Here is a 23,239-nt window from a genome sequence, read left to right as displayed (position 1 = left end):
TGTCGCTGCCGAGATAATGAGATCGGGTAGCCTTGTGACCCGCGTCATGGGAATCCCTTGGACAAGGGTGATTTGACAGTAGCTGTTAGAAAGTCCTCTGGCTGCACTTGGAGTCTGGATAGGGGAGGGAGAAATAGGGAGGTTGGGTAGGAAGGTCTGTGGATAGCTGTTAAGAGACTGCCATGCTGCCATTTTTTAGGAATGTTGTATTCTCCAGAAGACCAGCAAGGACAAAGTGGAACTGACCACAAAATGTTTTTGCTGGTGGAGGATTTCTTACAGCTGAACAAGGTATCTGGGGGCCTGGCCACACCCCCCCGCCCCCCCTCTCCCCCCCCCCCCCCCGCCCCCGCTGCTGTCAACCTGCAGAGAAATCACTGTTTTCATGGAGGAGCCAGGAACGGAGGTAGCAGGGTGTAGTTAGAGATGCAGCAGGGAGGACCTGAGAAGGGCCCACAGGTCCATTGCATGCCGGAGCTGTCTAAGACCTCTAATCTAATCCTGAGACCTCTGACGAATCTGCTAGGCCATGGCTGAGATGGCCTGGGTTATGTTGTCACAGGATTCAGAGTGTAGCCGCGACTGAGAACTGAGAGCTCTAAGTGGGAGCATCCTAGCAGCAGCTCCTCCCTCCGGAGCTTGCCAATCATGAAGCTTCTCTGGGCTTGGTGGTTCTCACCGGTGCAACACTGGCCTAGTAGGACGACGCCCGGGATGAATCTCCAGCACCACAAAAACGAAAAGAAAGGTTGTGGGGGTTGGGGATTTAGCTCAGTGGTAGAGCGCTTGCCCAGCAAGCGCAAGGCCCTGGGTTCGGTCCCCAGCTCCAAAAAGAGAGAGAGGAAAAAAAAAAAAAAAAAGAAAGGTTGTGAGGTCCGCCAAGACCGGCCGAGTCAGACGGTGACTGTGCCCACACTGATGGTATATTGGCATTTCTGAGGGACTCGGACAGTTGCTGTACCCGGAGATTTGCCTTTTAGCAGTTCTGATGTCATAGATTCAGTGTATGGATGAATCACAGAACCCAGGGACTCCCAAGAGCAGCTTGTGTATAGAAGAGTCTAGAAATGCTCAGTGTTATTCCAGGAGCCTGTAGCTTCAAGATAAAAAGGAGATGTGGGCTAGAACTTACAGAGAAGACTGGCTGACAAGTCTGCTCCCCCTCCTCTTTTGAGATGGAGTCTCTCTGTATGTAGTCCTGACTGGTCTGGAATTTGCTATGTAGACCAGGGTGGCTTCAAATTTACAGAAATCTATCTCCCAAGGATTAAAAACATGTGCCACCATGCCTAGCTTATACATATTAAACAACACCACAAACAAAAAACACAAAACTGCCCTACATTCCCAGCCTTGTGGCTTTTTTATTAAAAATAAAACAAAGCAAACTCAACATTAATTTTATTTTACCTGTATGTATGTCTTTGTATGTGTGTGCGCTTAGCTGAATGCCTGAACAGGCCAGAAGAGGGCGCTGCACACCCTGGAGCTAACGTCATTGGTTGCAAGTTGCTTGTTATGGGTGCTGAGAATTGAACTTCAGTCTTTTGAAAGAGCAGCATCTGAGGCTTAACCAGGGAGCCATCATATTTCCATTCCAGTTTAAATTTTTTAAACGGTGTAATATACATCCAGTAGAAACGGTCTTTTGTCTTTGGGTCTTTTCCTGGGTCCTATATATTTCGGTCCACACTCTTGTGGTGCTGGGTAGCAGCAGTGAGTCACATGATCGTGAGGACAGAGGAGCAGACGAGCAGGCTACAGCGCCTTGGGAGGCTATGGAGCATGCGCAGTTGCTCAGTGTAGTTCCCACACACCAGTGCTTCAGCCTGTGACAGATTTGTCAGGGTGTAATTCCATCCTAAGTCAAGGAGCCTCTGTACAAATCCAGATCTTAAAACTGAGTGAGAAGTAACTTTAGAAAGGATATGAAGTATTTATGACACGGGAATTGATGCCGGCAGATCATTGCTGGATTGGAAAGCAGCCGGAGTGTTTATTTTGACCTACGCCCCCAATGTCTGCTCGCTGTATACAACTCCGTCTAAGGTGGTCAGACCTGTGTGCCTCAGTGTGCTACGGGCAATGCCAAGTCAGGACACAGGAGCTGTGGTGAGGGCAGCCTCTAAATGGCCCACTGATCTTCCCCTGGTGTGACTCATGCCCTTGTGGAATCGCTTTCTCTCCTGGGTGGGTGACTTCTAATAGAACACAGGAAGCAACGGCATGCCACTGTGGAGATCAGGTTATAAAAGGACTGTGGCTGTCTCTGCCCTCCCTCTTATGGAGCCTGGGAACTGGGGAAGGCAGTGTCTGTGCTGTAGATGGTTCTCAGCACAGCTAAGGTAGCAGGAAGCTGAGCTCCAGCTGAAGGCGTGCTCTGAGGTCAGTGAGTGGGCATGAAAACAGGTTTTCTCAAGCTAAGCTCTGAGATGACCAGCACCCTGAGGCCTTTATGATCAAACTTCCCAAGTCGCCCAGCATCTCTTCCAACACATTCTCGCTCTTAGAGTGCTCTAAGATACCCAGACTCACAAGTACACTCCTGTTCAGTGGGGCAAGTTTCTGTTACACTGTGGGGTAGGTGGGTAGGTTCGGGTATACATGTGTGTGCTTGGAGGTGATAAGTTGATACAAAATATCAGGGTCTCTGAAAAGCCCTACAGCTCACCAAGCAGAATAGAGAGGCTCGCCAGCAAGCTCTGAGGGTCCGCTCCCCCCACCCCCTACCCGCCCCGTCTCCTTAGTGCTGGGCTTACAGTCATCCTCCCTGTTTTTTACTTGGATGCTGGAGATCTGAACATAGGTCCTCACGCCTGCACACTGAGCTCTTTATTGACTAGCAAATCTCCCTGTTCTGCTTACTGATGTATTTCCTCATTTTGTATTTGGCTTCCCCTATGCTACGGAAGCATCATGAACCCAGAGCACTTCTTAGCCTCTGATGTCTGTGACGATTACCCAACTTGGCCAAGAGGAGCCCAGATCAAATGCACCCTTGCCCACTCCTTAGAGTCAAATCAAAGTGCGTGTGCGAGACAATCAGCTGCCATAGCTGACCCGCGGCAGCCTTGACCTGGGCGTGGTCTTGACCTGGGCGTGGTCTTGACCTGGGCGTGGTCTTGACCTGGGCATGGCATGCTTTAGTTAGTGAGTCAGTCAGTCATCCATCTTTGCACAGGGCTTTCTGCTTCAGATGATTATTGTCATCAGAGGTGGCAACTCTCAAAACCATGGCTCCATTGGGCAGATGGAAAAAACAGGTCTAGGTAGAACCTCAGGCCTCCCTCCCTCCCTCCCTCCCTCCCTCCCTCCCTCCCTCCCTCCCTCCCTCCCTCTCTACCTTCTTTCCTGTGTAGCCCCGGCTGGCCTTGAACTTGCTAGGTAGACTATGCTGGCTTCAAACTCATATAGGCTGGCTACAGGACCGCCTCCTATGTGGTTCAACCTTAGGAAGGTCATTTCCTTTGTGATCCCTCATTTGTGCTTTCATTGTTTATTTTTGATTTTCTCAGTTGTGCTCTCTCTCTCTCTCTCTCTCTCTCTCTCTCTCTCTCTCTCTCTCTCTCTCTCTCTCTCTGTAGCTCAGGCTGGCTTCAAACTCCCAATCCTTTTGTTTCTGGCTGCCCCCATGCTGGGATTCCAGGTGTACACATACCACCACACCCAGCAATCTGTAAAGTGGGGACTAAGAAGAGCTACCATGCCTGGCTGTGGTAAGCAGGCAGGAAGTCTCTTGGTCAGCACGTGCACAATGACAGGCTTGGTTAGGAGATCCCCTTCCTAAACTGAGCTGGGAGGAGAGCTTGGACCAAGGGCTACAGTTTCCTCTTCTACCTGGAAAAGACCAGGCTCACCTAGAGATGCTGGGTGGTAACAGTGATGTGCCTGACATCACCCAGGCCAAGGCTAAGAAGAGCCTAAAGGGTCTGGCTTTGGAAGTGTGGCTTCCAGGGAAGCAGGGGATGGCGGCTGATCAGTAGCCATTAGCATGCAGCTGGTAATGCTTGACACACACACAGCTGCTTTTCCTCTCAGAGTCTAAGGATCAAGTCAAAGCTGCTGGCGGAGAGTCTCCCTCAGGGTTTTCTCCCTCCCTGATAAACCTGATTCAAATCTGAGGAGCCCCTGAGAGGTTTTGTTTGCTGAGCAATGTTAATTAACTCCATTGTTACAGTTCTTCTAGGATTGGAACAGTTCCCCTCTAAGACATTTAAACACGGCCGATATACACTGATTCAGCCAAGTACAGTGGGACAGGGGCTGGAGGAAGGAGCAGGAGGAGAGCTTGATCTCAGGCAGTATGAGGTGGACAACACCTAAGCGAATTTCACGAGTTTTCATTTTATTTAACCCCCTCTTGATCTCCCTCAGGATTTTCTAGTGGTTGGAGCTTCTTTTAGAAGGAGAAGAAGAAGAAGAAGAAGAAGAAGAAGAAGAAGAAGAAGAAGAAGGAGGAGGAGGAGGAGGAGGAGGAGGAGGAGGAGGAGGAAGAGGAAGAGGAGGAGGAGGAGGAGGAAGAGGAGGAGGAGGAGGAGAAGGAGAAGAAGGAGAAGAAGGAGAAGAAGAAGAAGAAGAAGAAGAAGAAGAAGAAGAAGAAGAAGAAGAAGAAGAAGAAAGGAAAATCTCAAACCAATGAATTAATCTTGAGAGAAGCCTCTGGGAGGTGCTGCCTAGTTTATGCCAAATGCTTGGCAAAAGCAATTCTAGAAAATTCCAGCTTTCTCTGCCAAATGCCTAGACTGCAGGAGCCAGGAAGGAAGGCAAGGACCACATCAGGAATCTGGGCGGGAGACCTCTCTCGCCAACCCACAGAACTAGCCCCTACCTCCATCTGACCCCAGAGTGCACCGGGCGATTCCGAAGAGACTCGGAAGGCGAGTGTTCCAGGACTTTCTGGATCACGAGTAATTCAGGCTCTGACTCACCAGACTGGACTCGTGCCAGCCTGAGAGGAGGAAGAAGCCAAGGGTGAGAGTACAGAGCTGCATTCAGCCAGCACCTAACCTGGATTCCCAGACAGAGGGTCCACGGAATCTGGACTTTTGTTCTTGGGGCAAAAGCGAGCTGTAGCTTAGGCAGCCAGCTGATAACTCTTTATCTACGAGCCGAAAGGATGGCTCTGACATTCAAATTGCTAGCTTCATCCTAAGGGTGGCACAATGTGGCTGCTGCTGTAGGGACAGTATGTGAGGAGATGTCATGGGGGGTATGAGAGGTGAGACACAAGAACAGCCTGTTTAGTTTCAGCGAGCGTTCCAGTACCATAACCACTGAAAGACTCAACAAAGTACTGAGCTCTTGACCGATTCAAAGTGGGAACATAAAATACCAGCTCACAAAACCCTGCTATGAGCAAAAAGGGGAACTATTTCATAATTATTTATATGGATTACATATTAAACTTGAAAAAATTGTAGCAGTGTTATGGTTTGAACTTGACCACAATCATGTGTTCTGTGCGCTTTCCCCTTAGATGGTGGTAAAATATCGAAGACTGTGGAAGCTTTAGGAGGCTGGCCTAGCTTAGTGGTTCTGAACCTGTGGTTCTCATATCAGATATCCTGCATATTAGACACTTATATTACAGTCCATAACAGTATCAAAGGTACAGTTATAAAGTAGTGACATAAATAACTTTATGGTTGGGGTCCCCACAACGTGATGAACTATATTAAAGCGTCATAGCATTAGGAAGGCTGAGAACCACTGGCCCAGCCAAATCCAGACCGTCCACACACTTGCCAAGTGCTCTATTCACTGAGTCATGTCTCCAGTTTCCAGGGTAGGTCTTTGAGGATTATAGTTCATCTCCTGGTTCTGCCTGCTCTCTGTCTGGTCCTCCATGGTGGAAACAGCCTGTACCACAGGCCTCCACTGCCACAAACTCTACCGTGGCAGACTGAGACCCTCTAGACCTGTGAGCCAAAACCAGCCTTTCCTCCCTTACGTTTTTATGTCAGGTGTTTTGTTACAGCTATGCAAAAGGAACTAATAGGACTAGGTGAAATAAAAAAAATTTTTTTTAAAAATGTGACTACTAAGTTGAAACCATGCATTACTTGCATAGTAATCTTTAAAAAAAATAAAACAAAAACAATAACAAAAACTAGACTACGACCTTGTGCAGGCTCCTCTCTCTGAGGAAGAGTGTTGATGAGCATAGTCTGTGGATCTTGGCTCATTAGGTTGAAACTCTGGGCCTCCCATCAACTAGCCATACAGTTTAATCACACTGTTTAATTCCTCCACATCTCTGCTGTCAAGTGTTAGCACACAGTAGTGGAGGCTTAAGCGAGGCGTTCCCCGGGCGCATGGAGCCGTGGTGGGCACACGATGAGCATTTCACACACATCCATCACCTACACTATCGGGTCTTCAGTGTTTTTCATAAGAACTGGAAAAATGGGGACGAGGAGGCTCTGGGTTGTTTGCTCTGCAGGCAGCATCTACTTTGAGCCCTCTGTCCTGACGTAGTAACTAGTGAGAAGAACCTCCCCTTCAAAATGAGATTCTTTGATGATTACTTTAGAGACTGAAGATCATAGAAGCGCTCTCTCTCTCTCTCTCTCTCTCTCTCTCTCTCTCTCTCTCTCTCTCTCTCTCGTGCTGTGGATCGAACCCAGGTTTTCATAATTAAGAGGCAAGGACTGTCTCACCGAGGCATACCCAGCCCTCACCGGCTTTCTTAGCAAGGCAGAGTAAGTTAGCCAGCTCAGAATAGGAGTAACCTGCAGCGGACTCTCATGAGTCCAAACCGAGCATAAGGTTCTCTTAAGGCCTTCTCCTCTCTCCATTACTAGGGCACCAGGTGTTGTAAACATCTACTTTGATGTGTTTATGAAAAGATGAAGAGAGGGGGACATGTTCTATGAAGGTGTGAAATATGGGGAAGGGCGTGCTTCAGCAGGCCCATGCTGAGGTATTCCTCCCCAGCCCCCACCCAGGAACCAGCCACAGGATGGTTTAGTATAGAATAGAGTTTATTTGGGGAATGGAGAAGGGAGTTAAGAAGGTAGTAAAAGCAGAGAGAGAGAGAGAGAGAGAGAGAGAGAGAGAGAGAGAGAGAGAGAGAGAAATAGAGAAGGCCATGAGCACGTGGAGGGAAGGGAGGAAGGGAAAGAGGAGTGTCTTAGTTAGGGTGTTATTGCTGTGAACAGACACCAGGACCAATGTAAGTTTTTATAAAGGACAACGTTTAATTGGGGCTGACTTACAGGTTCAGAGGTTCAGTCCATTATCATCAAGGCAGGAGCATGGCAGCACCCAGGCAGGCATGGTGCGGGAGGAGCCAAGTTCTACATCTTCACCCAAAGGAAGCCAGGAACAGACTGAGTATCCTCAGGCAGCTAGGCGGAGGGTCTCCAAGCCCACCCTCACAGTGACACACTTCCTCCAACAAGGCCATACCTTCTAATAGTGCCACTCCCTGGGCCAAGCATATGCAAACCATCACAAAGAGAGAGTGAGAGCAGGAAGGCAAGAGAGAGAGAGAACAAGAGAGGGAGGAGGGGACAAGTAGTCCCTTTTATAGTGTCAGGCCGCTATGTTGCCAGGTCGCTATGGAGCACAGCTTAGACAGAATGCTAATATACTTCAAGACAACAGTACAGAAATCCTGCCTGTTTCCAGACCCAAATCTGTGAGATCAACTTTTAAAACAATCTCTCTCTCTCTCTCTCTCTCTCTCTCTCTCTCTCTCTCTCTCTCTCTCTGTGTGTGTGTGTGTGTGTGTGTGTGTGTGTGTGTGCGCATGCCTGTGCCTATGTGTATGTAATGTATATATACGTGTCACGGTCCACTTTGGAGGTCAAAGGACAACTTAAGGTGTTGGTCCTTGCTTTTTTTTTTTTTTTTTTTTTTTTTTTGTTCTTTTTTTTCGGAGCTGGGGACCGAACCCAGGGGGTCCTTGCTTTTTGGCGTATTCCTGGCTGGCTGGTCCATGAGCGTCCAAGGATTCTCCTGTATGTCCCTCCCACCTGGCCCAGGCGTGCCAGGATGGCGGGCCTGTGCTACTGCCATGTGTTAGGGAGATCTGAACTCAGGGCCTCATAATCGGCAAGCACTTTTCCCAGAGCCATCTCTCCAAACACCAACTCCCACCTGAATTATTGTTTCCCCACAGATTTGCATGCCTTTCCCAGGTTCTCCTCGCATAGGTGATGTGAGGCTACCTCTGTGGACCCGGCTGGCAGCAAAGGTTCCATTCCAAGATTTATACACATACCTATTGGGATACAAAGCTGACATCATAAATACATACGGTGTTGTCCACAACATATCTGGGGCACTCTGATGCCATCGAAAGCTTCAGTTCTTGGCCTGCATCCATCCATGACTGTCCTCTGACTGAAGTACTTAGGTCCCACCTCACCCGCGGCTGGTTTTGGTACGGTTTGACTGGTACTATGGAACACATGCTGTTGTGCTAAATCATACATGTGCTGTGTCAGAAACACAAACGAATGTATTTCCGTTTTTCCACAATGCCAGAATTTATCGAATAACAACGGAAAAACAAACGTCAGTGGTTTTTATGGGCATCAGTTTGCTAGATAGCCCCTCTTTCCTCCATAGCGCTGGCTGAGGTAAACATAGGTTCTTTGATTCTAACCTTAATTGATAATATTCGCCCAGATCATACCTCATACAGTAAGAATATTTATATTATCTGTATGTAGGCTATGGCCTATGAAGGGTTCAAAGGTCAGGGAATTTCAAAAGCTTCCGTCCCCCAGGAGTTGGTGAAATGGTTTTAGTGGGTAAGAGTGTACTTGTTGCCCAAGCCTGGTGACCTGAGTTTAATCCCCAGGCTCTTGCAAAGATGGAAGGATCAAGCCTAACTCCTTAAAGTTGTCCTCTCCCTCTCCCTCCCCCTCCCCCTCCCCCTCCCCTGTCCCTCTCCCTCCCCCTCTCCCTCCCCCCCCCTCTCTCTCACACACACACTAGTGAATTTTTAAAAAGGAAACGAGGTCTATGAGGCCCAAGCGAGGAGTCTGAGAAACGGAGAGCTGTCTTGGGGGAGGGGAAGGAGCTATCTGGAAGGAAGCCTGGGCCTGGTAGGAGTGCAGCTGCTGTTCAGAATCGGGCATGGGCCTGAGCTGAGCTTCAGGAGTGAGCTGAAGGTTAGCACAGGACAGATAGACGGACACAAGACAGGAAGGCAAGCAGGGCAGGCAGAAAGCCTCGTAGGAGGCCAAGCAGAAACCTCTGGGATATGAGAGGATCCTCTGCCTGTCAGTCCCTTGACACACACATACCAGGTGATCAGATGGGTGGTTGTCAAGGCCATTGAGGTGACAGACATCTACCTCTTTATGGTGTTCATGTTGCAGTAAATATTAAAAAATAGATAACCTTTTACCTCGTGCTAACGTCAGCGTCCATAGGGCCACATGGCACTGTGGGTATCTTTATCTCAGCCACTCACCCTGCCCCCAGGTAGTCCCTGGGCCAGACTCTAGACTTAGTTCTGGCACCTGTGGGTCCACATGAAACTAACCATAATTTATCTCTGGTTAGTATCTCTCCTGGCGGCTCTCTGCTAGCCGCAAACTCTGGTTCCAGCTGCCCGGTAAAATCAAGACTCAACAAACTGCAACCCAACAGTCAGATTTAAATCTTAAATTCTCAGTCCACAATACATCCACACAGTAAACCCACAACCAATTGATAAGGATATAAACTGCTGACCTAGATAAGATAAATTTGCCTATAGAAATCCATCCCTTAAGAAATATGTGTATGTGTGACCCTAGAGTCTCACCTCACTCTGACAAACGTACATGAGTAGCTCCATTTCTACTCCCCAAAAGACTGTTCATCAGTCTGTGATGTGTGGAGTGCTGGGCAGTTGGTACTATCTGTGGTTCTATGTAGGTGGAAAGACATCCTGCATCCTCAGAACTGACTCAGGAGCTGTTTGTTGAGTGCCGGAGAGCAAAGCCAAACCCACAGAGCCACTGTGGAGGAAGCCAGGGTGGGCTCTGGTGCCTGTACAGCCTGGGTGAGCCTCAGTCAAGGCTATGGCTGAATAAAGGCATAAGATGAACACCGTTTCTGTCAGTGATGGTGTCGACCCTCTCAAATGGGGAGATTGAAGTTGTAGCCCAGTGTCAGAAAATGCAGGACTTGGTACCCCAACCAACCAACCAACCAACCAACCAACCAACCAACCAACCATGCTTCTTAGAGATCAGTGAAACCCAGGAAGAAATAAAACAAACGTTTGTTAACTTTTAACTGAGTAGTGTAGAGGGTTGGGAAGGCACTGCAAGCCCCCAGAAACCAGTAACCAGAGATTTTCTAAGTTATTGATCTTAGCACAAGATAATACCAACCAGAACACATTAGGGTCTAGGAGCACTGTGCCAAAGAAACAAGCAGTGTGGTTCTGACAGCTGTCCACGACACAGGAACGTTCAGGAATTCAGTCTGTTACCGCCTCTGGTATCAGCACTGACAGGCTGGTCAAGTGGCCAGGCCTAAAGGCTTGGTCTCTGTGAAGGCTGCCATGGTTTAAAGTAACTTTAAAGTCCTCAGCTCTCTCAAAGTCTCCCCCTGAGAGTGAGGTAGGAAAGCAACTGACTCTTAGTGAGCATGTCCTGGGAATTGTGACTGACTCTTGGGGCCTCCCCGCCATAATCCGAGGAGGAAAGTTTCAGTATGTCTGTCAAGATTCATTTTCAGTTCCCTTGGAGATTCTTGGTGGCAGCACAACGTTTCTTCCTGACACCTTAAGTCAAATTGGCATTTAATAAACTAAAGATTAAACCTTAGTCCTGAGCCTGTCTCTATTTAGGGCGTGAGGATTAGCACCAGGGTAGAGAAACGGAACCATGGCTCAGCGCTTCATGTCTGCAAAGTTCTCAGCCAGTGCACGGGTCTCCAAGGCCTTCATTTTCCAGCCATGCTTTTACCTGTGTACCTTTCCTTGCAAGCTACATTGAAAATCAAACCGGTCACTAATCCAATTCTTTCCTCAACCGTGCACATTTAATTTCCCGTTAGCCCCAGAGCATTTCACAGCATAAATTGGCATAAGGAGACGTCTACTCTGGAAACAGCACTGTTGCCTTGCTGCCGGCGCCCCATTGTTGTCTGCCTCTCTGACAGTGGCCTCTGTGTAGTGACTTTGGGGAAAGAGGGCACGCAGATGCATTCATTTCTTCTCACATCACAGGCCTGAGGTGGACAAATCAGCCTGTGAGCTCACCACACACTCACCTGAGGAAATTAACTTGCTGTATTATCAAGGAAAACATTTGTGGGGGGAGGGGCTCATATAGCTCAAGTTGATCTTCCACTTGCTATGTAGTCAAGGCTGGCCTTGAACCCTTCATTTATTCCTCTGTTTCTTCCTCCCAGGGACTGGGTTTACACATATTCACCTCTGTGTCCTGCTAGATTACCAACAAATTATTGTCCTCCTCTTCCCCCTTTTGGAAACGGGTCTTCTCGTGAAACCCTAGCTGGTCTTGAGTTTACACTGGGATTACGAGTGTGCAATCCCACCACTCTGTCAGTTGATTTTCTCTGTCAGTTTGACTGGATTTAGGATCATGCAGGAGACAATCCTGTCTGTATCTTTGAAGGAGTTTCCAAAAGGTTTGACTAAGCAGGGAAAAACCTCGCCCTGAATGTGGACCAAATCCATGATGAACAGAAAAGAGAAGGGACATTAGGCACCAGCACTCACTTGCCTACTTGTGACTCTAGATGTGTGACTGCTGCCTCCTGCTTCTGCCTGCCCACCATGATGGGCTGGCTGCACCTTCAAACTGTGAGGGAAAATATACCCTTTCTCCCTTCAGTTGCCTTTTGTTGGATAGTCTGTCATAGCTTGGGCTCTTTTCGGTCCTTTAAATTTGAGTAGCAGATTTTCAGCTGGTTGATTTCTCTGTAAGACATCTATTCGTTTCCATAGTCATTTGGCTAATAGTAATGTAGTTGGAGCCTTTTACACAGAGACACCATAAAATAAAACTCAGGGTGAGCACCACACAGTTTCAGATTCCCTTGGATCCAGGAGTCTCCAGTCAGCAGACCCCACCACTATCCCCTAAGAGGTGAAGCCAAAGCCAGACTTGTCTCCAAATAGCAGCAAAACCACCCTTCTGAAATCCCAAGTGAGAACTGTGGAAAGAGATGTGTTGGGCTGGAGGGAAGGAGCTTCTCTTCTCTATCACTCGAACACTAGCAACAGGCCAGATTTGCTAAGTACTAGGGAGATATAGAACAGCCAACCACACATCAACATGTAACCCCGGTGGACACCTCTCAAGCATCTCTCTGGGTCGTCACGCCTTCTCTGCAAACTTTCAGAGAAGATAGGCGGAGTTCTCTGTTGTCATTCAGGAAACTAACTTGTAGGACAGGCAATGGCTACAGAAATCAGCTCTGGAAAACGGAGGGGCTCTCATGCCTGAAGTGTGTTGTTGCTATTGATGTTAAACTGGATGGAGGTGCCCTTTCTAAAAATGATGCTAAGTTCCAATTACCTCAAAGTGCACAGACAATATGGTACTAACTTTGGAACTAGGAAAGATTTTTGCCTCCCAAAACAAAGCTGGGTACCTTGACAACATGCTGTTAACATAGTTATAACATGAGGATAAGTTTAATATAGAAATAAAATAGCGCAATAAACCACTCCCAGGGATTGGAAACACTCATATTCTGGTCACTTTACTGGATTTGTTTTCTGATTATATCATATCCCCGTGTAGTTTCGTGTAGTCTCCTCTGCCCCTTCCAGAATAGACTGCCACACTGAAGAAATAAGCTGCGTTTGAAATAGACGCATCCAGACTTGCTACTTCCCACCTCTAAAATTAGCAGGCAAGGGGTTGACACAGGGAAATTGGCAGATGTTTGAGGACAGCCTGGACTTCCTAGTAAACACCAGCCAGACCCTGTCTCAAAAAAGCAAGCAAGCCAGGTTGGAGAGGTGGCTTAGCCACTAGAAACACTGGCTGTTCTTTCAGAGGACCCAGGTTCAATTTCCAGTAGCCTTGTGGTGGCTCACGATAGTCCGTAACTCCACTTTTGGGGGATTTCCCCTTTTCTGATCTCTGGTGGCACTGAGCACACATAGCGCATAGATGCACGTGTAGGCTAAACACTCCTACACAAAAAATAAAATAGGATAAAAGTGTAAGGAATCAAACTCCATACTTAACCACACATATATATCAGAGTGCATAAAAGCCCAAAGGCTGGAGCATTAACCATAGGCAAGATGGATTTTCTGTCTGAATGTGGGAGTAGAGGAAGAAGAACTGTTGGTGTCAGAATCCTCTTGGCTACAAACCTTTTATATGAATACCACACTGCTATGCCCTTGGTTCAGTGCTAGCGTGCCTGGTGGTTTAGTGGTCATGGGCCCTGCTTGATAGTAGATCTAAATCGAGAGGCAGCTTCCTCATCTACTCACTCTGCCAGGTCCCGATGATGTAAGCATGGTCAGGAAGACCTGGTTCTCGAGGAGTCGTCAGGCAGCAGAAAACGGTGCGTGTGCGGAAGCGGTGGTTTAGTTATCAGAGTCTGTCAGGCCTGTTGCCAGGTGTTGGTCTCACCTGGGAGGAACCTCATGTATTAGTGAATTTTCACTTAGCTGTGACCAAATCCCAACAAGAAACTACTTAAAGGAGGAAGGCTTTACTTCAGCTCTCAGTCTCCCTCATCGTGTTGGGGAGGGCATGGAAATAGCAATGACTATAGCAGCTGCTGTCTCACATCGGGTAGACCAGAAGGCCCAGAGAGGAATGCCAGTGGCTAGCTGGCTTTTTCCTTTCCCTAGGCACCCCAGCCTGAGGGAGTCTCCCATATTCAGGGTGGATCTTTTCTCCTTAGTTAAATCTCTCTGGAAACACCTCACAGACAGATCCAGAGATGTATCTTCTCAGTGATCCGTGTGTTTCTTGATTAGCCATTCATCTCCTTCCTCACTCCAACATGCTTCTAACGCTGTTGATGCCATCGGTCAGCCTGGCTCTGCTTACCTGCGTCCTCGAGTCTCACAAATTGCTCATGGCTCGCAGGCTGTCAGCTTCCAACCTTTGGAAATCTCCCAGCCAATGACAATTTCAGGCTGGGCCAAATGGAGCCCAAAGTAAAGAATCCAAGCAAGAAGGTTCTTGATCCCCAAAGCTTTTCTTGAGTAGACAGGTTTTCCTGAGAGCTCATAACAGACTTTTTTTTCCAATGGTACCCATCCTTTTTGGAGGTTTCAGTTAGCTGCCCCCATCTCTTCCCATGGTTTGACAATTCAGACATTGCAAGACTTCTTTCATGTGCATTTAAGAAGCTCTTTGTGTCCCGTGAGATGGGATTCTCAGGTCTGGTCCTTGCTTGCCGCATGCATCTTCCACACCAGCTAGCAATGGCTTAACTCTACCAAAATGGTGACTTCAAAAGTATGGCCCATTTAGCCCAAGTTTAATGTGTCCCAATTTTAGTGCTCCTCTGGCAGAAACCTCTGCCCCATTCCCTTAGGCCAGGATGTGGAAGAGAAGGATGTCTTAGCCTAGGACAATTTTAAAATGTGCGGGAAATCATATGATTGTATGTGAGGTCACTGGGCCTTTTGGGGACCTCCCAGGGTCCACAAGGGGTTCTGAGGCTCTGGAGTCAACAGTCATCTCTACTCCTATCGTGCTCCTTCCTGTGGACTTCTGCTAAGCAGGTCCTCAGAGGACCAGGCTGGAAGCTTTTCCTAGGATATACTGAATAAAATCACTTGAGGCCTTCTGTTTTTGAGTCCATGGGGCTCAGATTACACTCGGCTGGGCTGTGCTGGTTTTAGCTCTCAAGGACCAACATGTGTGGTAGAGGAGCAGAAGTCATAGCTGAGTGGTAGAGCACTTGTCTGGCTTTCACACAATCCTTCCTTGGTTCAATCCTTAGTACCGGCGTACCACTGCCAACCAAACCAAAGACTTCTCTCACATTCTAGGAAGACCACAATGGATGACAACCCTACTTTGGGTTCTCAGATGGAATGAACAAGAGGTGTGGATCTAATCTGTAGGTGGACAGGGACCCTACCTGCCTTTGCAGACAACCTGGAAAAATCCTGACCCAGTAAGCAGAGAGAGTCAGTTGGTTGATTTCAGCAAAACGTATTCACTGAAAGGGTATTTCTCCTCTCTCAGATGATTTCTCTTCTTTCTACTTTTGACTCTCATGTCACGGTCCTGTGTGGGAGCATCTGATTTTCCAAATAGACACAGGTATTCAAATTTGTGTCTGAAAGACATTGACTCAGCAAGAAACTGCATTCTCTCTCTCTCTCTCTCTCTCTCTCTCTCTCTCTCTCTCTCTCTCTCTCTCCAGTCTCCACATGTATGGTATCCTGTCCTTTCCAGCTGGTGTAATGAAGCACTTTAGGCCAGGTAATTTATAAGCAAGAGACTTTCTTAGTTTTGGAGACTGAGTGTCCAGACTTGAGGCATGTATAGATTTGGCATCTGACAAGGACTTGTTTCCTGCAGATCAATCATTCTTTCTTTTCTTCTTTTTAAGAATTTTTATGGGCTGGAGAGATGGCTAAGTGGTTAAGAACACTGCTCTTCCAGAGATCCTGAGTTCAAATCCCAAAAACCACATGGTGACTCACAACCATCTGTAATGAGATCTGATGCCCTCTTCTGGTGTGTCTGAAGACAGCGACAGTGTGCATATATAATAAATAAATGTTTACAATTTGTGTGTGTGTGTGTGTGTGTGTGTGTGTGTGTGTGTACATGCTTGTGCATGCTTATGCATGTGCCCCAAATGACTGGAAGTGGGTTTTAAAACCTCAGAGCCGGAAGTTCCAAGTGACTGAGTTACTCGACATGGATGCTGGGATCCAGTGTGGTACTTTGATGGAGGAGGACAACCACTGACACATCTCCACAGGCTCAGATACTGGCCTCCATGGTACTGATTTACGCGGATGGCACTCTCATGACCTAACCACTTCCTAAGACTCCTAGACCTCAACACCATTATCTCAGAGGTCAGGTTCAACAAGCAGATTTGTAAGCGCACACATGCTCAGATCCTCATTGTAGGGATTCTCCAGATTTAGGGATCGAGTTCAGTTGTTTGTCAAGCAAATCGATCACAAAGTCAGACACTAAGAGTTAATGCATAAATGACTGCAGGACAGAGGGGTGGGAGGCGAGCTGCAAGCACCAAGGTCTGTGAGAGCAGCTTCCCAGAGGGCAACGTAGAGGTGCCAGGCTGCGGTCTGTGGGCTCAGACTCTGCCAGAAGGACAGACAGCATGGAGGGTTAATGGGTCAGGACTAAGGTGACAATCTCATCAAAGGCCTGACAGCAAGGGCACTGGGGATTTTCTGGGGACTTACAGGGAAACAAGAAGTTTGATGTCTCTTCAGTGGCTTGACGAGTTGCTCGAATGCTAGCTAAGGCCTTTGAGCCCGCCTCATTGTGGAGATAATGTAGCAGAGGTGGTAAGATTGACCTATTTACATTTTTCCAGAGGGGTAGCCTAATATTTTCTGCTCTTTTGAATTTATCAAATCCATCCATTCCTTAGGACTATCATCAGCCGAAGACAATTTCAGTACCTCCCCAAAGTCAGGGGACTTTACTTACCCACTCTATATTTCTACCCCTTCCCCAGAGTCTGGTGCTTGTGAAGGCCTCAGTGTGTAACTATGGGTCTATCGTTAGCTGTAGAAGTGCACAGACAGGGCTCTAGACATTACCAGAAAACAGACATTGTTGTTAGGATGCAGTCCACGCTCTCGCATCCCGGTTTGCCTGTGGCCACCTCTTGAGACCCTCTCTTGTTCTCCCAGCAGAAGGAAATATTGCCACCTCTGAAGATCCAGAGAACTCCCCACAACCCCACAATACAATGAGATACCTTTTGTGTCCTTACAATCTAGACCTTGACACTTCCTGAGCCAGTGCTGTCAGCATCCTGAGAAAATGCTGACCCTCAGCCTCGCCCCAGCCCTGCAGCCCTGCATTAACAAGATTCCCACAGTTTGTGGAAACCAATGAAGCACTGATCACCATCCCTGCCTTTCAGCCTTGGCTGAAACAGAATTCCCCCACAGTTTAAAAACAAACTGGGTTCTCTTCTTTAATTTGAGGCTACAGCTGGACATTGGCTTTCCAGAAAAATCCTCAAGGGATTCCAACATGTGACAGGGTTTGAGAACAACCCACTTACATGTGACCAATCTAGCCCTTGTCCCAGTTCCTCTGACATCCAATCTAGGGTTTTAGGTAAGATTTCTGTCTGAGCCTGTCTTAGGCATGGTGACACAGGATGTAGGCACATTTCCTGAACCAGTACCTCACCCTTGCTCCCGCTGTCTCTGCCTCTGTGCTCTCACAGTGCCTCTGTGACTATTCGAAGATGGAGAAACTTTTCAAGGCAGAGGCAGGAGAAGAATTCTGAGCTTGGAAAGGCCATGTGTGAAGTTTAAGACTAGACAGACATGTGCTAAACTGTGTGTCGCAATGCTGTCAAGCTCCGAGCACTTGGAAAGAGGCAAATCCAGATGGAGATGTGCTATTAGGGTAAAATGTACCCCAGATACAGCTGAGGTCAGGGGAACAGGTAAAATGGCTCATTGTTGATTCTGTGTTAGAGTGGTAATTTATTTTATTTCTCTTTAAAATTTAAAAATGTTATTTATTATTACTGTACATGTAAATGGTGAACCTGTGAGAGAACAGGTGTGTACGCTGGATGGTACATGTGTAGATGTCACAGGGCAACTTTTGGGAATTAGATCTCTCCTTCTACATTTCGTTTTGTTTTGAGACAGGGTTTCTCTGTGTAGCCCTAGCTGTTCTAGATTCGATTTGTAGACCAGGCTGGCCTTGAACTCACAGAGATCTGCCTGACTCTGCCCACCAAGTGCTGGCATTAGAGGACTTCCCATGCCTGGCTTCTCGTTCTACTTCTAAGCAGGTTCTGAGAGCTGAGCCCAGGCTATCAGTTTTGAACACCAAGTGCCTTTAAGTGCTCAGACATTTTGCTGATTTTGGTATTGATTTTAGATGTGTTGGATTGAACAGGACACACTATTACAACGAATGCCACTTCTTCGTGCCTACTCTTTAATGTGATTACTAGGGAATTTAAATTTATTCCCTATATCTAGACAAATGTGGTGGACAGGGACTGACTTGAAGACCCATCCCTGTGTGACAATACTCCGTGCTGGCCCCACAACCAACCTGTTCCTTCAGTAGTATCTACAGTTTATAAATGACTAAGTGGAGGGCATGAAGGCTGAAAGTTGTGCTCTGTTTTACATAGCTGATAAGAGGAAGGGCTTAGGTGTGGGGATTCTGATGCTCAAAGTCAGAGGTAGCCCCAGAGATGACACCTGCTGGGAAGGCCACCATCCAGCCAGGAGGACACTAAAGAAGTAGGAGATAATAGGTGACAAGGGTCAGGAAACACCTATGAGCAGAGTCTTCAAAGCTCTGGAAGCCATGAGGGCTAGGCTCTCTCTATGTGGCTGTCTGGGGTGGTCCAGCATTGAGGAGAAACAGTTTTTCTGCCAAGACCGAGGAAGGACTTGGCGGCAGGCAGAGCTACCCCAGTTTGGCTTATTTGGAAGGCAGCAAGGAGTAGGTACTGGGGAAGATCAAGCAAAGGGCTTTGATGCCTGGCAAGGTCCCCACACTGTGGCCTGGTGAGGTGGCTCTCTGGCACTGTGTAGGTAAGTCTCATCAGGATCACTTGGGCATGATTTGGAGACACACGCCCAGCCAGGTGGCAGGACAAGAGCGTCTTGCAGGTTAAGCCACGTTGATTTGGAAGGAGTTTTTGCTACTGTGTTGGTGTGCAGCAGGTTTGGGGGCCGCTGGTGCGTAGAGGATACTCGAGCATCTGTTGGATAGTTGTATTAAATGACTTCCAGATCTCTTCCGACACTGAACTCCTAGTTTTACCATGTCAGCCGAAGCCCACCAATGAAATCACAGTGAGTAAACTTGGAAAATAGATAATTTCCTTATTTGGCCTCATCTGGAGTCTCCGTTTCTGTGGTCAAAATTACAAACCTGCTGGTCGCTTACATTAATCAAGATGAATTAGGTTTAACTGTCTGCTGCCTTTGGCATGGCAGAAGGGCAGGGTAAGGGGAAAGGTAAAAAGAAGAAACCTTTTCTGGCTGTTAGAAATGTTAAATCTTTATTGACTGACTGTGACTCCTGGCTCTGTAGTAAAGGCCGGTCTGGACCTCTGGGCTGGACCCTTCAGAGGAGGCCCACAAAGGCATGTAGAATGCTGTGGTGTCGGTAACTTTCAAGGAAGTAGATTTTATAAACTTGGTGCCTCAGACCAGCCACCAAACTCAGAAGTACAGAGCCCCGTACTTGAGGAATTGTTGAAAATACAGCTGGAGAAAAGGGGACACGCAATTAAGAGAAGAGTTTCGTCCTCAAAGCATGTGGGAATCTTTGAGTCCTGAATCTGGGGCCCCAGAATGTCTGAGTCACCAAAGTCACCTTTGGCACACCATCCTCTTGGTTACTGCAGGAACCAGAGAGAGGGTCCCCTTCTGAAGAGCAAATGAAATTGTCACCTCTTTTCCCAGAAGGTAATCAAGGTCTACCATTTTGCTGCCTTTCTCGTTAGTTAAAGGGTTGACAGCATGACACTTGGGCGCTGAACACACTCCATGGAGGATGGCCCTGGCAGATGGGAGAGAAAGGCCAAGCAGCTACTGTTTCTGGCTCTATTCCTCCCTGAAGGGCATTGTTGGGTTCTCTGCTTCACTCGGCTACCTACTGTCATCTGGATCCATGACTTCAAATGTGTCACAGTGAAGCAATTTCTTTTTGCTAAGAAGCGCTCATTTCTCACATGAGATGGCCCGGCCCAATTCCTTGCATCTTTGTGGTGATGCAGAAAGGTCAAGGTCTTCGGTGATAGGAAGGCTTAGGGGATCAGTGTCTAGCTCCACAGTAGGCCTTTCAGACTCAGTGTGTTGGACTGTCTGTGTCTACTTTCTATCTGTAAAGTGGGAACAGGATCAGTCTTATCTCGCAATGTTGCCGAGGGTAAACACGCTAACCAGCTAGGCTGGACATGCTTCTGTGTAGCCTCAGGATCTGACTCTTTGCTTATTATACATGTACTAAGCCTTACTCGAAGAGACGTCTGGGCGTTCTTGAAGCAAAATCTAACAACTACCCATGCAACTCTTTATTACAGCAAGTAAACATTTCACAGAGTGACTGCAGAGATGAATTCAATATAAAAGGTAGGATGGCAGAGAAGGGCTAAACAAAGCTCAGACACTGCTCTAGACATATTTGAGACTTGGAATATAATAGATATTTTCCTACAAATCAGGATCAGTTAGGACAGCTGGCTGTCCAAACAGAAAAAAAAATAAAAGTAGATCTCCACTTTGCCTACCATGTGGAAGCGAACCCTTGGTGGGACTACTGAAGGCTTTCGTGTAAAAGCTAAGACCACAATATTCTTAAACCTGAAGCACAGTCACTGATCTCTTATATGCGGCACACAAAATGTGGAACTCAAAAAGTGGAAAGAAAGCTGGACGTGGTGGTGGTGCATGCCTTTGATCCCAGCACTTGGGAGGCAGAGTCATACAGATCTATGAGTTCGAGGTCAGCCTGGTCCACCGATCGGGTTCTAGGACAACCAGGTCTACACAGAGACACAAGGTCTCAGAAATTAAAAAAATAAAAAGTGGAAAGAACTGGATGTGATGGCGTGTACCTATAATACCAGCACTAAGCACCAGGCAGGAGGGTCATGAGTTCCAGGTCAATAATAATAATAATTTAAAAAGTGGACACATTGAGTTCATCAGAAACATCTGCAGACATCATAAAATGTTAAAAGACTGATGACAGACTAAGATATTTGCAGTAAAACAAATGAACTATTATATTAAAAATATAAAAGAGCATATGTCAATAAGAAAAAGAAACCCCAAGGAAAACACAGCCAAGGTCAGGAAGAAGAGGAAACATTCATGACTATAGGGCTAGCCAGCACCAGCTAAGCATGAACTCAGCCCTCCCAGTCACTGGGGCAATCAAAGTTAAAACTCCAGAGTACCTCCCATCAGATTTGCCACAAACAAAAAAGCCTTACTTAGCAGGGTATGGTGGCTCACACAAAGACCAGGCGCTGTGTAAGCTCAGCCTGGAGAATTGACAGAGTCCAGGAATTCAAGTTACCCTGCATGCAACATAGTAAGACCCCTACTTTTCTTTCCCCCACAAGAGTCTTCCTAGAGAAAGTGGGAAAACAGGCTTATATCCAGGAGCTGTGATGGGTAGGACTGTGAATGTTAAGTACACTTGGCAGAGCAATCTGGTCATACCTACAAGTTGTAAGCAACCTGGATCACCTTCAAGATAGAACGAATCCACCAGAAGATACATCTACAGGGTACAACACTGCGGGGCAGTTGAAGGAATGGATGTTAGCATTTCACATCTGCCCCACATATAGAGGGACACACACACATTCACGTGAAGGTAAAGTGCATTAGACATTTAGAACAGGCAGGTGATTGGGTATGCCATGGAAGTGAGGAGAGTGTGATTCAACTGGGGGCCATAGCCTTTCATTTCATATGTCACATTATGCTGCTTCTGGTTATTATGGTTTTCATGATCTTGAGACAGGTGCTCACTAAACTGCACAGGCTGTTCCCATGTGCGTGCATGCATGTTAGTCAGAGGACTACTTCCAGGTGTCAGATCTTACCTTCTCATCTTCTTTCAAGAGAGGGGATCCTAGATTCATCTGTTGCTATAATGAAAGGAAGTGGGAATGAAAGATTTATTTTATCTAGAAATTATGGGTTGGACTTCAGAGAGGCCACAGTGGCAGACACTTGAGACTCTAACATCACATCCACAGCCAAAAGCAGAGAGAAAGGGCCACTTACTTTCTTGCTTGGGCTTACCTCCATTTCCACAACTTTCAGAACTTTCTGCCTAGGGAATGGTGCCACCCCACATTGGGCTGTCTTTCCACATCAATGAACCTGCCCATAGACCCACCCAACATAAACTATCCTCTATTAAAATTCTCTTTCCAGGTGATTCCAGGTTATGTCAACATGACAGTGAAAACCAGCTATTGGGGACTTTCAGAAGTGCAGACAAACCTGAGAACATAGGGGAGACCAGTACTTCTGCTCACATTCCTGGCCTAAGAGGAACCTGCCTAGAGCCCTCTGGACACAGGAACCTAGGAGTAGGGACAGGATCTTTTCAGTCTCTGCCTGTACATGGAGCTGAAAGCCAGTTTTCAGGAGTGCTGACACATCTGAGAGCGGAGGTAAGACCACCACTTCTGCTCCAAAGGACCCACAGGAGCCCTCAGGACACAGGAACACAGGAGCAGTCTGGGTCAGGATCCTTTCAGTTTCCACTTGTGCCCAGAGCTGATCTTGTCCCACAGTTCTCTGTACCCAAATGCCACTAGGAGAAAGCTGATCTCCAGGAGTGCTGACACATAGGCTTACAGAAGGATCAAGCCACTGTAAGAGACAGCAAGACCAGTTAGCAACAGAGATAACCAACCACATGGCTATAGGCAAGTGCAGGAACCTAAGTAACAGAAACCAAGACTATTTAGCATCATCAGAGTCCAGTTGTCCCACCAAAGCAAATACCGGATATTCCAACACACTGTAAAAGCAAGATTTGGATTTAAATCACATCTCGTGATGATGATAGAGGACTTCAAGAAGGACATAAATAACTCTCTTAAAGTAATATAGGACAACACAGGTAAACAAAGTAGAAGCCCTTAAAGACAAAACACAAAAATCCCTTAAAGAATTACAGGAAAACACAACCCAACAGGTGAAGGAAATGAACAAAACCATCCAGGATCTAAAAATGGAAATAGAAACAATAAAAAAAATCACAAAGGGAGCAACCCTGGATATAGACAACCTAGGAAAGAGATCAGGAGTCATAGATGCAAGCATCACCAACAGAATACAAGAGATAAAAGAGAGAACCTTAGGGGCAGAAGATAACATAGAAAACATTGACACAGCACTGAAAGAAATTGTAAAATGCAAAAAGCTCCTAACCCAAAACATCCAGTAAATCCAGGACACAATGAGAAGATCAAACCTAAGGATAATAGGTATAGAAGAAAGTGAAGACTCCCAACTTAAAGGGCCAGTAAATATCTTCAACAAAATTATAGAAGAAAACTTCCCTAACCTAAAGAAAGAGATGCCCAT

The sequence above is a fragment of the Rattus norvegicus genome, chromosome 15, assembly GCF_036323735.1.
Source record: "Rattus norvegicus strain BN/NHsdMcwi chromosome 15, GRCr8, whole genome shotgun sequence".
NCBI classification, from domain to species: Eukaryota; Metazoa; Chordata; class Mammalia; order Rodentia; family Muridae; genus Rattus; species Rattus norvegicus.
This window is presented reverse-complemented; position numbering follows the sequence as displayed.